Source organism: Protopterus annectens, chromosome 11.part0, assembly GCF_019279795.1.
Source record: "Protopterus annectens isolate FY-2018-M chromosome 11.part0, PAN1.0, whole genome shotgun sequence".
Taxonomy (NCBI): Eukaryota; Metazoa; Chordata; order Ceratodontiformes; family Protopteridae; genus Protopterus; species Protopterus annectens.
In genome coordinates this window covers 189034751-189050901 of record NC_056745.1, presented here as the reverse complement: position 1 = coordinate 189050901, position 16151 = coordinate 189034751, and the positions used below count along the sequence as shown (strand labels likewise).

Sequence of the window (16151 nt, the reverse complement as noted above, 5' to 3'; positions counted from 1 at the left end):
ATCAAATTTAAATATGTAGTTCATTAACAAGGACTATCAGATGGTATGTAGTTCAAGTACATACCAAAGAAAATAACATAGTGTATCTATACTATCATTACAAGAATACAGAATAACTAAATATTCAACAGCAAATGAATGGAATGTCTGTATGACCAATGCTGTGAAAGCACACCGGTGCCATTGTGCTGTACTTCTCATTGCTCTATGGCATCAAACATATTTAGAAAATGAATCCTAGTTAATGGTTACTGACGGGTTAAAACACAAAAAAAATTGTGTTATGACTGGAGAAAAATTAAAGTTTTTACATATCACATATCCTCTGCCCTATTCTTGGATCTTTCCAAGGCATTTGACATGGTTGACCACCAACTTCTGGTTCACACCTTGCAAACTTTCCACCTTGATACTAAAGCCCTTCTTTGGTTTACATCCTACCTTAATGGAAGATAACAGGCTGTCCTATGGCAGAACAAGCTCTCTAATCTATCACCAAACACCCATGGAGTACCACAAGGCTACATATTAGGGCCCCTACTGTTTTCTGTCTTTATTAATGACTTGTATACAGTCATACCAAACGTCAGTTGTACCCAGTATGCTGATGACTCCACCCTGATTTGCTCAGCTACTTCTCCCACTGACCTGAGGGTTGCTACCCAGTCCACCTTTAATACCATAGAAAATTGGCTCTCTGAGAAAAGATAGTTACTAAATCAAAAAAAAAAAAAACTAAAATGCTGTTATTCTCTCCAACTCATAGGTCTGCCTCCTTCACCTTTACCATAAATGCAAAAGATGGGACAATAATTTCCCCTGACCCCTCTACAAAATTACTAGGTGTCATTATTGACAATAACCTAAAGTTTGACCTACATGTAAATCAAACAATCAAGAACATCAATAAAAAACTTGGGTCACTGTATAGAATAAAAGCCTTCCTAACTCATCCAGCTAAGATGGCTATAGCTCGCTTTCATCTACTCTCAACACTTTTATATGCCTCCCTCCTTCTCTCTAATCTAAACAAATCTGTACAAAATAGACTGTCAACCTGTTACAATCATATTGCCAGGTTTGCCACTGGAATGCCTTTTAAAACACACCACTGCATCAACCTAAAACAGCTTGGGTGGCTAGAACTTCCCAGTCTCATCCAATATAACCTGCTGATCATGGCTAACAAAATACTCTATAACCCAGATAACACACCAGCCCTTCAAAATATTATCACCCCCCACAACAATCCAAGACTGCTTTGATCCTCGAACAAACTTCTAATTCAGACAATCAAAATTAACAACGCAGCTGGAGATGCCCTTTTGCCAACGCTGCAGGTAGAGCTTGGAACTTAATTCCAGGTGATATTACTTTGCTCTCCTTCCTAGGACAATTTAAAACTAAACTGAAGCAACATAAGGCATTTAACTGTCTTTGCCACTGCAAAAAGCCCGGGTAACTCTCAACATGAACGCGAATAGCCGAACTAACTATTTATTGTTAATTTTCTCCTGACTATAACCGGGTGTATCTCATGTCTGCCTATGTATTCTTTGGTAATACTACTTATGTACTCTTGTTTTACTTGTATTATTGTATCTGATAACTCTGAGCTTATCTCCCCGGGCCTCCACTGAAAATGGACATGGCTCCAGTTGGACTATCCCAGTCAACAAATGTAAAATAAAATAAATAAATAAAAGTTACATACTTACCATAATAATAAATCCAGTGTGTCATTTTTATCCGGTTCAGCTTTTGGGTTGTCTGATCTGACCTCAACACCTTCTTCTAAAGAAGGGAATCTGAGGCTCTAACTCCTCCTCTACCCATAATTCTCTCCTCTGTACTAAAATACCCCATATCAAGTTTGCTGGCTTATACCTAAAACATCCGATTCCTTCCTATAACTGAAAAAAAACACTAAGTGCCACAGATGGGGAATATGTTAATACCACAGTAAGGTACAAATAGTCATTTTTAATAAACATGGTTTTATGTGAGGTTTGTCCAGTTGCTAGAATCTGCCGATGACAATATTGGAAGGAGAAAGGAGGGAGGGATGTTGAACAGGACAACAATGTGATAACACATCTATCACTATGGTAAGTACATAACCTTCATATCAGATATTGTGCATTTTCATCTGACTCAGCTTTTGGGACAAATTACCAAGCTGAAAAAAAAAGTCCTGGATGGTATCAAGGAAGGGCATTCCTGGGAACAGTGAAACCAAATGAGGAATGTAATCGAGACTGCATGTCCAATTTGTCATGAGCTACAAAAGTATATAACGTGGACCATGTTGCGGCTGTAGAAATTATCAGTGGGAACTCTCTTCATAAATGCTGCACAAGTAGCTAGTGCTCTTGTGGAATGGGCTTTTGGTTTCGTATGCAGGGGCAAATCTCAGTCATAGTCAAAACAAATGTAGTCCAACAGCCATTTGGAAATTGTTACTTTTGATATGCTGTTTCCAAATTTTGCTTTAGAGAAAGATACAAACAGTTGATCTGACTTTCAGTGGTACGTGTTCATGTAAGCGGCAGATTGCTACCTGGATCTGCTGGCTGATTCTTGTCTACTTCTGTTTTGATTTCCTTTCCCACTCCTTTCCAAAATGCTATTGCTAAACTAAGCAAAGATGTCATCTTAGACTATTTATCTGCAAATATGTATGCAGTCCCATGTTTGCAAAGCTATACAGGTAGGTGGCTTCCAGGAGGCCCATTCTTTCTTCAGAACAAGTTCTGCATCTAATGAAGTCATGCACTGAGTGACGAAAAACGCTTGTGTTTGTCAGCATTTTATGGTCTTACTTTACTGTGTTGCCTGCTATTAAATGTATTTTGAACTGTGCGGAATCTCCTGGCCTGGGCATTTTCTTTGGATTATTTGTGTGTATTTTGTCTCAGAGTGCCGTTTTTGTGGATGATCTGACTTTGATATCCTTGGTTTGATATAATATGAGCTGTTTGAGAACATCTGGCATATTTAAGATATATTTTCCTTTGTATAAGAGCCTGGGAAACAACTGGCAAATAAAGTGACTGATTCAAATTTACTTTGGATGTCGCCTCTGGTAGAAAAGAAGAATTAGTTCTCAAGGCCACTCTGTCTTTATGAAAAACGAGATATGGTAGTTTGCAAGATAGTGCTTATAATTCAGAGATCCATCTAGCAGATTTAATTGCAACAAGAAAAATGGTTTGCCTTGAGAGAAAGTTTACTGAAGCTACAGGTTTAGAAGGGTTTTGAGTCAAGGCTTGAAGCATAACAGTGATATCCCATGAAGGAAATGGATCCCAGATTGGGGATCTGAGCAAGAAAGTACCTTTGAGGAAGGCTTTGGAGATTTTAAGAGAGGCTATAAAGTTGTCATTATGCCCTACGTGAAAATTCAGTACAGTGGCCATCTTCAACTAGATAGTGGAGAAACTGGATTCTTTATGAAAAAGGTCAGACAGAAAGTCTAGAATGATGGAAGAGGTGCAAAAAAGGGATCTAATCCTTTCAAGGAAGTCCAAATAGATTTTTTTCCCTTTGCCTTGATGCATCTTTTTAGTAAATTGTTTTTGAGACTAAAATAATGTGGATGATAGGTTCACAGGTTGGTACTAGGTTATTGGCCTAGAGCCTATACAAGCCTAGCCATAACAATTCCCTGGTTATTTCTTCCCACAATATTTACTTTCCTAGACCCCAGTCTAAAATAATCAGCCCTTGCAAGTTTTGAACCCAGGACCCTACACACCAAAGAAGATAGCCTGGCATCTCTGGCTGTTAGAATTTGAGCAACCATGTAGTCAACTTCAGTGCTTTTAGATTGTGTATAGGCAATCCAGATGGGCTACTCAAGAGATGTGGTTTGGAATTAAACATCCAAGGAGGGTGTATCAAATGAGGCCAAAGGAAGGGGAGCCAAACTTACTAAGGTCAAAAGAGAGCAATGAGAATCAATCCAGGCTTGCATCTTCTGGCTTTCTGAATTAATTTTGTCAAAAGTTGTACTGGGGAACAAAAGAGTTGAGGAGACCTGGAGGCCAGTTGTGAATTACAGCATCCCTCAGTGACTTTCCCCTGAGGAAAGATTAAAGCAAAGCAACTGCTGAACTTCTTCTTAAGGCATAAGTCAAAGAGGTCACCCCAGCGGCTGAAAATCTGTGTCGCCACTGTCTGGTTGAGGGACCACTCATGAAGCAGTAGAAATGACCTGCTCAACTTGTCAGTACATTTGATGTCCCTGGGATATGCGCTGCTATCAGAAAACAATGGGAAGACATTACCCACTGGTACACTCTCTCTCATGTTCTTTCAGCAAATTATCATGATTTTGTTCCCCATTTTCATTGATGCACCAGACTACTGCCATGTTATCCATCTGAATATAGATCACACCCTGGGGAGGAGATCCTGAAAAGCCTGCAATGCTAGGATGAACTCTCTCATCTACAAGATACCGATGTGAAGGTTGGCCTTTAGGGGTGACCAAGCACTGTGAACCGTTTTCCCCTCAAATGTCGCCCCAGCAAAGGAAGTGTCAGTGGTTATTGTGGCCAGGGGGGTTGATGAACAAAAGTTCTCTCCATTACTGATGTCAAGGTTATCCACCATTTAATATGATCTCTGCAAACTTATGCGAGAGAAATACTGGCATGGTGGAGTCGAAAACTTTGCAACCACTGAACTGAGAGTCCATTGTAGTACTCTCATGTGGACTCTTGCTAGGGGAACTAGTGTAATGGTACAGGCAATCAAACCTAGCAGATGAAGAATCAACCTTGGTTGAGGAAGAGGCTGCTTAATGACCTGTAAGGCCACAAGATGTAGGGACAGTACTCTGGTGTCTGAAAGTTTGGCAGTCTGAAGGACTGTGTTGTTGTGATATCCAACAAACTATTTGTCGAGTGGAAAACAACTTGTTTTTGGACTGTATGACTGTGATCCCCGGTAGCTGTACAAGGTGGAGCAACAGGTCCTGGTGTTGAACCAGCAGATCCCTAGAAGTAACAGTAAGGAGCCAATTGTCTAGGTACAGGAACAACTGGATCCCTTGCAGTCGGGGATAAGCTGCTACCACTGTCATAACTTTTGTGAACACCTGGGGGCTGTGACAAGACCAAAAGGTAGTGCTCTGAACTGAAAATGATTGGCTTCCACACAAAAGTAGAAAAATCTCCTAGATCAGCTCTGTATCTTTATGTGACAATAGGCATCCTGGTGATCTACAGAGCACATCCAATTGTCCTTCTTCAGTAGAGGCAATATAGACTGCACCATGACCATCCGTAACTTTGTCTGTCTTAAGAACTGACCGAGATGACTGAGATCCAAAATCGGACTGAGGTCCCTTGTCTTTTTTGGAACAGAAAATAACCTAGAATAGACTACAGATCCTAACTGGTACCTGGGGACCTGCTGGATGACTCCTTTTTTCCTAGCAACTTGGAAACCTCTGTTGCTGTAAGGGAATGGTACAGTCTCTGGTGATTATCTCTTAACATCCAGAAATCTATTATATCATCTTACCAGGCTTGTGGGTGTAAGGTTAAGTACCCCCCAACAGTCTCCAGTGTGTGGCAGTCAGGTAATCCTTCAGAAGCACCAGTAGGGTTTCTCAGTAAAAGAACTCGAAAACCCTGGTTATGCAGTCTGCCTTTGCCCCTAGGGTGACATCCATTTAAGTTACTTCCCCCTGACCTGGGGGGACAGCTGTCTCCAGGAGTGTACTGGTGATAACCCTGTGATTTTCTGTACCACATCATCTCTCCCCTTTGGCTCCTAGGAAAGGTCCTTGGGGTTGTGGGTTAGGAAGTGGGTTCATAGGTTGGTACTAGGCTATCAGCCCTAGGGCCTATACAAGCCCAGCCATAACAATTCCCTGACCATTTCTTCCCACACTATTTACCTCCCTGGACCCCTGTAAATATACATCTTCAATCTGTAAAGCTCTTTCCAGTGGTGAGAATCAAACCTTGCACCTTGTGATTGAAAGCCGTACACCTTAACCACTGTACCACTTGGACTTTCAGGTTCAAATAGCAAACAGGGTTTTACCATCACGTTCACCCCTACCAAGCATATCTAACTTTTGGTCTGATAAGAGTGGAACCACTGAATGGTGAATTAATGAAGGACATCACAGCTTTTTGTAAAATTGCATATGCTCATCCAGGCATGCCAATGCATAGTAATGCAGGTGCCTGCTGCTCTGGCTGTGCCATCAACTGCACTGGAAACAGATGCATGGCCACATTAGATGTAGACTGCAGAATAAACAATTGGGACTCCACTGTCTTTTGAACATCCACTGGTAAGTTAACCATGAGGGACCTGGTAAGCTCCTTGGTCAGATCCCCCTGAAAGCGTATATGTGCAAGATAGTTCAGCTCTCTTAAGTGTGAAGGTCACCAAAGCATATGTCCATTTCCCAACCTGTCCAGTGCCCCTAACTCCCTGTTAGGGGAACTCTCCTTGGACATTTCCTCTTTCAGGACTACTGCTACTACTATGGCATCTACTGGTTGTCCTTTGCTCCAGTGTTTCCTGTCCTTTGGAGCTACTAAGATTCTCTCTGGTTTCTTGGGAATATGTTCCATGACATCAGGGTCCTTCTATGTCCATTGCACCACAACGTCTAGAAGGGCATCAGCAGGTGGAACCATCCAAGATGATGAGCCAGTACCAAAAGCCTCAGGGAACACAGATTCATCTGGTGATGGCGTTTCAGAGGACCAACCCACTCAATGCTACATCAATTCCAAGATGTCACCAAAAGTGATGTATTCTATGGGAAGACTTGGAAACCTTCACCTTTATCCAAATCTGTGTGTTTTGCGACAGACAATGGAGAAAAATCTAGGTGCTTCTGTTTGCAAGTCTGTTTTCTAGGACCTTGTCTCACAGGAATCTCAGGAAACAGGTTTGAATCAGACTGGGAACTCCAGTGGCGAGTATCCTCTAGGCCAGTGATGGTGAACCTATGACACGCATGTCAAAGGTGGCACGCCATGATGTTTTGGATGACACTCTGGCATTCACCAATACCCGCGTTACCAAAGAAACTGCTTTTGCATTCATTGCTTGTGTGAAGTGCATTGCATTATTTTGTGCCCTGAGCCAGTTCAACAACACTGCTGCAGAGGTAAAGAAGTTATTAATCTCAAAGACTATTTTGATATACCATCTCAACAGAGTCTGCAAAAGGCAGTGCTGGCATTTTCTCTTCATGGTTACACTTCTGCAAAGGGTAGGTAGTCTGCATTTCTAAGCATGTGCTGTTTTACATTCCTCTCAACTGTCCTTTTTAATCCCTTCTAAAACTGGTGACTTTTTCCAATTAATAATGCCAATAATTAGATTTATAGACTTATTTTACTTCAGAAAAGGTATATTAATTCACGTTCATTTTTTCAGTCAGTGTCTCAAATTTAATAGTACTAGTAGATTAAAACTGTCCATGTCTCTATTTCTAGATTTGTCCTGGATTCTGTTGAGATTTATTCCTGATACATTGAGAGCTATGCTGTTTTATTTTGATGTATTGATTTGTACTTGCTTATTTTTCTTTATTTTTGTTGGGGGGGGGGATAACACACCAGCAGAGTCAACTTAGGCTTTTTCTGAATTTTTGACACTCTGAGCCCAAAAGGTTTGCCATCACTGCTCTAGGCCTAAAGGTGGTGACTGTCCCTGTCAATATGAATGAGGAGAGTGAGTCACACAATCCATTAAGAGTTGGGACAGATCACAGCTCGAAGGTAGCAGGACTCCTTGGCCAAGCCAAAACCTGTTCAAAAGCCTCAAAGGCAGATGCCGCGACTGAACCCAAAGGAATGTCACTCCTATCCAAGGATGTAAGAGCTATCCCAGCCCCAAATGGAGTCAGCTGCCAGGATGACCTAAGACTGGAACTAATGGGAGCCAAAGCCCAGAGAGAGATGTCTCCAAAAACTTTAGAGTCAACTCCACTGTTGGGACTCAGGCAGTGACACTTCAGCTCCAATGCTCATTTCAATCCAAAAGAATCTGAGTTGAGACAGTAAGGGATGTTAACAAAGCTGAAGTCCTTTCTCCAACATTGGTGCACCAAGGTTAAGACCCGTGCGGACCAGATCCAATGGGAGGACCAGTAGTGGAGAAGAAAGTGGAGAGGTAATTGGACAGTGCAGATGGTGCCAGGAGGACCCCCCCAGCTGAATTTGTGTCTCCAGGAATCTCCACATCATTTGATATTCACCTTGCTAAGGGCTTTTCTCTTTCTTTATTTCTCTTTTTTCTTAACCATTTTACTGCCCAGGGAAGCTGAAGCTGGTCTAGACCTACTAGACATAGACATTTTAGAATAAATATTTCCTTATGGCCCTGAATGGCTCTAGTCCCAAAAGAAGCACAAATGTCACAATTTGTCTCTAGATGACAGCACCCAAACAATAAACACAAAGAGTGTGGGTTTTGAGGTGGAATTGTATGTCCACAGGCCTTGCAGGTCTTGAAATCTTGGGATCTGTCTGACATCAGCATAGAAGCTAACAATAAACACAAGAATATTAGGAAATATTAAAAAGCTGCCTATGTAAATGTTTCTTTCACTTTTTATTTATTTACTTAACATTTGTTTACCAGGAAAGTCCAACTGGGACAGAGCTCATTTTCAGTGGAGGCCCGAAGAGAAATACTCCGGATGTATATCTCTGGAATTTAAGTAACTATTTCCAAACTACTTCTAAAGAAAGGAACAATAATTTAAGTCTAAGCATGAAATTAAAAAAAAGACACTTGTAACCCTAATACTACAAACTAGTTATGTTATCGACTATTCCTAACGACTGCTTAAGCTATGCCAAAAAGCTAACCCAGCACGACTATAATTCTAACATTAAAGTTAGAAAGGATTAGGGAAGAGAACAATTCTAACAATAATACTGAAAAAAGACTCGCTCGTGAAAATAGAGAGTCCTCGGAACACACGTCTGTACAGTCAAGAGGCAAAAGAAATCAGAGGTACTTTAGTGGAGAGGAGGGAATTATGGGTGGGGGAGGAGCCAGAGCCTCAGATCCAAAGCTTTAGAATAAGGTGCTGAGGTCAGATCTGATTAGATCAGACAACCAAAATGTTGAATCGTGGAAAAAATAGACACTAGATTAAATTTTTCTGGTAAAACACTAAGTTGAAATTTACTTTCCATTTTCTTCCACCAAGAATAAGAATTATCTTATAGAACAAGCAACTTTTAGGACAAAATAAGAAGTAAAACTCTAGTTTCTTTTATAATGTAAACAATCAGCACCTCAGCATACTGCCCCTTCCAGATTAAATCAAAAGTACAGACACTCATTTTATAACAATACCAAGTCCACTATCCACCAATACAGAAAAAGAAAGGATGGTTAGAAATTCCCAGTAAATCCATACATTAAAATCCATACCATTTATTCAATTTGTTAGTCACACCATTAATATATAAAATATTAAAAGTAAAGATAATAGTGGCAATATCAAAAGGTATACTTGAAAATGTGCTACAATCTACTACATAAAGTACAGTTGTGCAAGTTGCACTTATCCATAACAGTAGATGTTCAAATTCTTCAGGGCTGCAGTAGCCTTTGGGTTCTATCTTGGCAAGGATACGACAACCAGCCAGCTTTCCAAAGCTATAATCTCCTCCCACACAGTCACTCTTTCTGCTTACAGGCTAAGCCCTTTGGAAGGAATCTATAAGAAGCTACAGTGACTAAAATCTTCAGGACCTTCTTGCCCTTAGTGACAAGGGGGAATTCATCCTGAATCGACAAGCATATAGCAATAATCAAAGTAGTAAGAAATTTTGCACTGAGCAGTTACATAATAACCAGTTTTGTCTCAAGTTTAGTGGCTTACAGTTAGGTGAAACAGTCAATCTTTTATATTTGGAATTGTGGGGTGAACAAACAGGATTCATTGGTAGGAAAGTTCACAGAAAGTTCAAGGGGGGTTCACATTTCCTACATGGTTCCAGCTGTCACCCCACCACTTGATTTCATCTTTACCATACACTGAGTTTCTGAGAATAAAGTAAGTTGTGCAATGTAGATAAAGATTTTGAAGAAAAAATACAACATTCAATTAAAATGTTTACACACAGAAGATATGACAAGACAGAATTGTTAGAAGCTTTAAAGAGGGTTAGAACTAAGCATTATAAAGGTGAATATCTAAACAGAAAAATAAACTCAGTAAATATTCATAATGAGGGATATGTATTGAGTTGATAGATTTTGACAAAAGAAGAGGTAGGGGGAGATGCAGGAAATAATAGTGCCAACCACACTGGTAAGATGATTTACTTTGCGACTATTTACAATGTGCTAAGTCAAGAGATTGTGAAAATGTTACATTACTATTGGCCTATGTTGTTCAAAGATGGTATTTTGGAGCAACTTTTGATTTCTTATAAAAAGAGCAGTAGTATCTCTGATATAACAGGGCACAGTAAATTTCAATGCCTGAAGTACAAATACATAGATTATTTTAAGATATGGCACTTTTAGGCATGGGAAATGTTTCATTTGTTTTCATGTTGTAAAGAACTTTCCTACTATTAATTCTGTAAATACAGAAAGAATTATATTTTGAATATTTTGAAATGCCCCTGTATCAATCTTTATGTAGGTGAAAGTAAACGAACGTTAACTATGATATTCCTTTAGCTATGCATTTTAAAGAATTCCAAGCAAGTAATTAAACTGTTGCAAGGTTGCATTTTAGAAAAAGTGGGGTCTATTTTTTTAGACCTTGTAGCAATAAAAGAAAAATTGTGGAATAAAGAAGAACTTTTTACTTTGAAATTTGACACCTTGGTTCCCAAGGGTTTAAACACATGAACTTCACTAGAAGTATTTGATTTAATTAATTGTTTTACTGACTGAATGAGTGAGTACATATGAGGTGAGGGATGTTGCACTGTATTTGTACTCCTTGAAGGCTTAACAGCCAAGGCACTAGAGTGTGTGAAAAGAGAATAAACTTTTTTGCTTGAAGACTGTGCCTTCCTTTTGTGGCTTCAATCAAAGAAGCAACCCTTGTAAACAATATACAATAAGGTGGAGGGGGTGGTAGAGGGTATAGCTACTGCAGCAGTTAGGGATTTGAAATCTACTGTTATGGGTAAGTGAAACTTACACAACTGTACTATGTTCACTGTTCCATCTGCTGAAGTAGCCTATGGGTAGACTACTCCAGTTTATCCAACCCGGAAGGAGGAAGGATATGAATCCAGGAACCCCTGAAGAAACCAGTCCATGATGTAAACAAAGAAATACAGTATGTTATCTCTTGTATATAAACATATAGAGGACCCCATAGTTGTCTCCAGAAATCTTCCAAAGTTTTCCAGTATGCTCCCCATACCTCGCAACTTCTTACTGCAAGAAATCTGGATAAAGCCTAGTACAATGGGGGGGGGGGAGAAAGACACAAAAATAGGAATTTTTTTTTTAAATACTGTTCTTATAAACTCGGAACGTAGCTAGAGTAACAGGGTTTGTTTTAACATACATTTTCTGAAGGGTTTAAAGTCAGACACTCAAAATGTATGCCATTATTTAGTGACTTCAAGCCTCAAATCATCCTGGTGATTTGCCAGAAAACCACAAATTTTAGGAGGAACAGACCAAAAATATCAGCTAAATATCTGGACATTCTGCAAAACCTGGACAGTTGAGCAGTATTGCCACCCAAGAAAAAAGGCTCCCAAAGAGAAGGCCTATCTGGATATGGTATGCCATGGTGGGTATAAAACAAGGCCATAGCCAAGAACAACTGAAAGGGAATCAAATGACTGAATTTGTTGTCCTTTCCTATTCCTAAGAAATAAATAGCCGAAAGGATTTTCTAAGGACTTGATTTTGTCAAGATAGTACCAGAGCTGCTAATGCATGGCCAGAGTAGTAGTAAATATCTTCTCCATGGCTCTGAGGTTTAAGATAGAACCCTGGAAGACTGATGACTTGATTCAACAATGAAAAGTTTGGGCCAGGGTGAGGGGTTAGTTCTTAAAGATACATTATCCCAAAAAGAGAGTTTACCCACCAAGACAGACTCCATATCAAACACTGATCTTGCAAAGGTCAGAGCAGATAAAATAAGTTTTCCATGTAAAGAACCTTACAAATGCCAGCAATGCAGGTACAGACAGATGAGGTTAATTTTCAAACAAAAAGTTAAAATCCCAGGAAGAAGAGACCTGTTTATATGGTAAAATCAAGTGAAAACGATCAAAAATGTTTTACTAAGATAACATTAAGAAAATGAAAAGATCTATATGCAGACAAACTGAAATGGCCTCTAGATGTACTTTCACAAGGGAAAATGTCAGATACCAGTAACTCAAAAAATATTTTAGCACCAGTGGTACCATTCCATACAGAGTTTATTTGGTAGGCACAAACTAGAGAAATCTTCCAAATGTCAATACAAGATTTCCTAGTAGCAGGATTTACTGCCTCCTTTACTACTCGCTGGACACACTTAATAAAAATATGCATAAAAGGTATAAGAATCCAGGCAGAAATTTTAAGAAGTCATACATCAGGGTGTGTCAACTGTCACTGTTCTGTGAGAGTAGATGCAGATAGTGGGGGATAGTTGTGATGATTGCCCTTGGCCAAATCCATAAAGAACCAAAACTGCTAAGGTCAAAAGGGGTTCAACAGAAATAATCTTTAAAGAATTCTTCTGAACATTTAGAATTACACTGGGTGTCAGTGAAAAGGATGGAATGCATAAGTTACATTCTCCAGCAGGAAACTGAGCATTTTAGGTATTATCCATTTTGAAAAGGAGGTTAACGAATGGGATTAAGTTTGTTTTCTCCAAAACAACTTTATCAATACCCAGAAACTCCTATCATTCACACTGTTTACATGAGGGTCTGTCCTGGTTCAGCTCTGACTGTCTGCCACCATGATTTGCTCTGAAAATAAATGTGCTTGGATGGTTAAGGAATGTTGCAAAGCTAACTGCCAAGTGATCGCAGCCAGCCTAATTAGGGGGAAAACATGGGGCCTCCTAGTTTGGTGACTTACCACAAGTCTGTGTGTTATATAATTATCAGAATCTTACATAGTTTTACTTAGTGTTAAAAAGCCACAAGCCTTGCACCTTTCCCATCAAGGGGACTGCTCTCCCAGGAAACAACGGGGTGCCATTTGATAAGGATCAACTTGGGATTAGAGGAAAGGAAAGGGGACACTTGAAAACATTTGTAATATTAGTCTCCACAAGTACAGTTCCCTTGTGCAAAGGTTTAATCAGTTATCTGAAAAAACAAAAAAAGTGCAAATAAAAATAAAACTAATAAATAGAACTGTCTGTGCAGTACTTGGAGTCCAGGGAAGCTCTTCTTTTGTGTCATCATTTTGGAAAATGAACCGTTGCCTCATGGAAAAATAGGTGTGGTTCCACGACTCCTAGGTTGATTAAAGATGAAGAACCCACGGAATCACTCTTCAAACAGATGCAGAAGCAGGGGCTCTAAACACAAACTCACCATAAATTCCCAAAACCTTAAAGTGTGTATAGGTACTTGTGGTAAGTTAAACTTGCCTTCAAACCTTCCCAGAAATAACCAAAGAAAAGTTGGGAAAGAAACAGGAGTGTGATGCATATCTATTTTTAGTGAAACTGTATATAGTCAATCAATGTGAATACAGGCAAAATCCTATATGTCTTCAAGGGCTGGCATGTTACTCCTCCTGGACACAGATAGAACTACATTTTCTCAGTATCACAGAAGTGGGTTCATAGATTCACAGGATATAAAATCCTGTCTGACACAGTCAGATATATCTGATCGATCTTTCTAAAAAAATTGATGGACCTGCCAAAAAGGTATTGAAGGTTATGAATCAGCACGGTCAGTACAGTTACTCAGATAAGGAAAGAAAATATTTTGATTACAGATACCAATGTCTTCAAGAAATAAATGTTAGACTTGACTGATTAGCTAGACTAGAGCCCCCATCAGGAGGATCTTCCCTCAAACATCCAGTGGCATCCTCCAGAAAAAACTCATTGTCCCAGAAAGGACATGACTGACCACCAGTTCATAGTGGTCATTAGGACTACACAAAAGAAACTGAAAAATTAAGTGAGTGATTTGAAGAACAAGTGAACAATGCAGAATCACCCACTCTCAGCTGAGGCTATGACTACGCCCACATTGAAAGCAAGGGCTGCAGGTACGATAATTTCTTTCTAGGAACTGATAAAGTCAGATCAGCAGTAGCAGGGGAAAATTTCCCAGTGCAATTCAGGAGGATACCCTGGATGGGAATAACTTTGCTGCAAGATGGTTGCAAAGTAAGCTATCCAAAGTTTACACAAACAGCACAATTACACTTACCCCTAAAGACAAAGTCCCTCTGTCCCACTGTAATGCACAAGAAAGTACACTAAATTCCTGTCAGAAGCTGTTTAAAATGATGCAAGTCTGAAAATGATAAAATGTGAGGGAAGTTATTCCCGCATAAACACCAAAAGTACATGCCCCATAATGCATAAGCACTCCACAAAAATCCTGCCAGAAAGCTTTAATACATAAAACATATTCACCTATTTCACCACCTCACTCTTAATGCATCTCCAACACTATTCCCCTACCTCTTCTATCTCTTCCATTCCTCTATCTCCAGCCACTCAATTCTTACAGTCTCAAAACAACCTACCTGTCTAGTATGTCTCCTATACTCTACCTCCCCTACATCTCCTACTAGCCATTCTTACTTTCCTTTCTTGTTTCCAAACTCCTATAAAACTAGATCCTACCCACTTTAAATAAGCATCTGCCTAACTATTAACTCATTTTGCTCTAAGCAGCTTAAATAATATTGTAACTAGTCACATGTTCTTCTGCTAATTGTTTAAAATCTTGTTTGTAACAACTCACGTATTTGTCTGCCAATTGTTAATACTTTGTATAATTGAATTGCCTGAGGAGCTTTTTCTCTCTCCGGGTCTCTGCTTGTAAGATCCTATAGCTGACTGTTACTACTATGTTACTAAAATTTAATAAATTGTTTTCTAGTCCTGAGGAGCTTTTCTCCCCGGGTGTCTGCTGAAAATGAGCCAAAAGCTCAGCCAGACTAACCCGGTTAACAAATGTAAAATAAAATAAAAATAAAATAGTCTGACAGAAAGAATGGCAATTAATCAATCAACATGTGGACACAAACCATGCATGTCTTATAAATGCACAAGCACTACACTGAAATCCTATCAGTCTCTCAAGCAAGTTAAAACTGTGTGACATCAAAATGCTAAGTAAGTCGCTCTGCATGCACAAAAGCAGGCATTCATTGTAATACACAAGCACTACATTAAATTCCTGTCAGAGTCCTATGTAAGAACATTCGGTCTGACATCAGAAATGTCAAGTAAATTGTCCCCGCATACACACCGGCAGTATATGCTCCTTGGTAAAGAAGAACTACACTAAAATCCTGTCAGAATCCCCCATATATAACACTGGTCTGACATCTAAATGGCAATAAGCTGCCCACCTATGGAAACATATGAATTACATGCATTGCATGTCACAAGCAGTACACTAATATCATGTCAGAAATCCATGTTAAATAAGGTCTGTCTGATAAAATACATGATAGGCAAGTGTCACCAAGTTATCACAAGCAGTACATATATACATTCAAAAATAGTACATTCATCTCTTTTATGTTAATGTAACAGAAAACAAGTTCTCACATTGTGCACATTAGCAGAATATCCCCTGTAATGTATAACCTGTTCATTAATGTCCCTGCAGATTCGAAACAAGAAAAACATTAATATATCAGAAAAAATGGCAGGTAAGTTGTCATGTATGTACGTATTACATCCTCAGTAATGTGCAAACTGTGTAAAAGTGGCAGGTAAGTCTGTCATCAATTTGCACAAGCAGCATATGAACAGTAAATGCCCACATAATAAAATAAAATCCTTACAAAGTCCCTTTTAAAATCGTTAAGAGAATGAATGAATGGTGAACACAAGCATTTCACTCATTGGCATCATTCCTGACAAAATAAAAATGCCATACAGACAGGCTTTTAAATAAATAAATATTGTTGAAATAAATAGTACTTCATTTCAAACAATAAACCCAGAT

General features: G+C 39.3%; 1 protein-coding gene across 3 annotated transcripts in view; it reads right to left on the bottom strand.

Moving 5' to 3' along the window:
* The window catches only part of TULP3 (TUB like protein 3), a 1091431-nt gene that overhangs the window by 700012 nt on the left and 375268 nt on the right, over window positions 1-16151 (bottom strand). The gene's annotated exons all lie outside the window — the stretch shown is intronic.